The sequence below is a fragment of the Fistularia commersonii genome, chromosome 32 (genome assembly GCF_037954325.1).
Source record: "Fistularia commersonii isolate RoL2024-O1a breed Wild chromosome 32, RoL_Fcom_v1.0, whole genome shotgun sequence".
In the NCBI taxonomy this organism is placed as follows: Eukaryota; Metazoa; Chordata; class Actinopteri; order Syngnathiformes; family Fistulariidae; genus Fistularia; species Fistularia commersonii.
The window spans coordinates 11,340,001-11,342,507 of NC_141315.1; the positions used below are offsets into that span (position 1 = coordinate 11,340,001).

Consider the following 2,507-nt stretch of genomic DNA (forward strand, 5'->3'; position numbering starts at 1 on the left):
GAGGTGCACGCGCACGCGCGCTCACTCACCTGTGCGCTCGACGCAGCCTCCGCTGTTTCCGGTGACGATCCGCGCGCGGGAGGAGGCTCCCCCCTCCTCCCCCCCCGCGTGGGCTTTCGTGACGGATCCACGGGCTTCTGACCGGCCCGTGCGCGGACTCACGCGTGGGGCTCGGCGGGGCTGCGGCTGCGGGGCCGTGGGTTTCCTCCGCCGCGCATCCCGCGTCCACGGACGGCCGGAGCCTGGAGGACGAGCTGCTGCTGAATCATCCGCGGACGCACACGCACACGCACACAACGACACACGCGGAGCCGCGCACTGCGCGTGCCCGGTGCACAGCTGACGCCGACGTCATCGGCGACCCGTAAACATAACCCTTTCGTCCCCGGGCGCCATTTTCTCCGGCGAACGCGGACGGGCGCCTCCGCTCTCCTTCCGCCGAAACGTATTTCAGTTTGTAACATCAACGATTCTGACGGAGAATTTCATGTCCACGCGTGAAATGTGATGAAAAACAAAAAAAAAAAACGGCCGCGTCGAGCTCGGATTCCCGGAGCCTCCGCGTGACGTCACGGTGTTTCGATCACGTGACCGTCATCGGTCCTATCAAAGCGCCGGAAAACAACCCGGAAGTAATGCCGTCGACGAGATGAACGTTTTCGTGCGATTTCGTGTTAACTCGTACAGTTAAATGATTATATACTGGACGAATGTCCTCATGTCCTTTGTTTCCTCATCCCCGGTTTATTCATTGAGATTATATTCTACCTTGGCATCTTTGTTTGTACATATGTAAATCTGTTTATACTATTTATGTTCAATAATAAAAAAAGAATTAGCATGTAAGGACGTCGTCAAATAAGTCTATTTACCAATTGGAAAAATAGTTTCTTTTATTGTAACGATCAAAACTTTTTCTTGTGATATGAAAAAAAAAAAAAAAAACATATTTGTGTTGGTATATGTGATAATTCCAGCTGTCATTTCTTTGTCTATGTGACGCATCAAAAATCTGACTAATCACTGGTGGGAATTAAAGTCACATGACTCTTTCAAAAACCAAAACAAAAAAAAAGTTTGCGTGTTCTTTCGCCACTGACCGTGGATTTTTCTCGCGCGAAAAAGTACGAGACAAATTTCCATCATCACCGATTTCTTTCTCAAGAGATGGCATAACATTTTGTTTACTCTTAAGGAACAAAAGAGATGAGCTCTGTATCCATGTTATTTTAGGTCTGGACAAGTTCTTCACTCACAACAACAGAATGCAAAAATGTTCCCCCCATTTTACGTTCTGTATAGACGATTTTGAATTATATAAAAGAAATCCTTAAAACTTGAGGAAATTTCCTAAAACCAAAAAATATACGGTTTAATGACTGATATTCCTTTAGATCCGTCGATTTAAACACATATTGTTTTCCCCTTTTCATTTTTTACATTGTTATTATTAATTTTATTATCTTACTTTATTAATTTTTATTGACTGCGTACAAAATGAATGTCCTTCTGTTTCATCGTACCTGAATTAAATCATTGACATTCGATTCTATTCAGCCATGTTTGTTCATATGTTTGGTCTGTTTGTGTGCAATAACAATGTTTTCGTGTGGATTCATTCAACGTCAAACGAGACGTCCTGATGGGTGACATCGGCAACCTTTAACACCCATTTGGACCCGGTTTCCACGGAAAAGAAAACACTTGGAGCCGCAGTTACCTTTTGACGTCTAAAATAAAGGTACCACTGCATATATTTCTTTTTCATATTTTGCCTACCTGTGGTTGAAAGTCTCGACAAAGTGACGGTGTCTTGGCGGGTTGACCGGCTTCCGCGAGGGTGACGTATATTTTGAGCGTCGAAAAATAATATGATTTTATTTTAATATTTCAAGATCACAACAATCTTCCAATTTAGAACTAAAATTAAAAAAAACTAACACATATAAAATACACTTGAATGAAATAGTTATAATTCATTTCCCCAAGCCGCTCGGAGCCGCAGTGTCAGGATGGAGAGCCGCATTGGGCTGCCGGAACCTGGACGAACCCACTCGTAGTCACCATTGAATCCACGAGAAATACTCGAGTGGCAGGAAAGTGTCGCATCACGACGCTGCTGTGAGGAGATCTGTCCACTAGAGAGCAGGCTGGAGCTGCGGACGACCTGTATGCATGTTGGTATGTTACTGAGGAAAGAACTCAACACCTTCCAAAGGTATATTTTGAGGCACAACTTGAAGTAAGTATCTCTACAAGATGAAAAGACTTCTGACTGTTTTCATGGCAACGGCACTGCAAACTGCACTGGAAGTCATACGGCCGTTGCCAACTTAGGAGTCCATAAGAGGCTTCTGGAGTCTGTTGACCTCAACGTCACCAATTTACACCTTTTCTCTCAGAAACCAATGATCTACCAGGTGTGTGTTGGAACAAGGATGAGACAAACAGGTTGATAAAATCTAAGGTACAAGCAATTTGTCATCCTACAGATAAATTCAGTGTCA

General features: G+C 44.4%; 1 protein-coding gene across 8 annotated transcripts in view; it reads right to left on the bottom strand.

Moving 5' to 3' along the window:
- Positions 1-855, bottom strand: part of ccser2b (coiled-coil serine-rich protein 2b) — a 15,978-nt gene extending 15,123 nt beyond the window's left edge. For all 8 annotated transcript variants that reach the window (XM_086139660.1, XM_086139654.1, XM_086139658.1 and 5 more), the window contains exon 1: positions 30-855. The gene's annotated coding sequence lies outside the window, so the exon portion shown is untranslated. The remainder of the gene's footprint in view (positions 1-29) is intronic.
- Between the last annotated feature and the right edge of the window lie 1,652 nt (positions 856-2,507).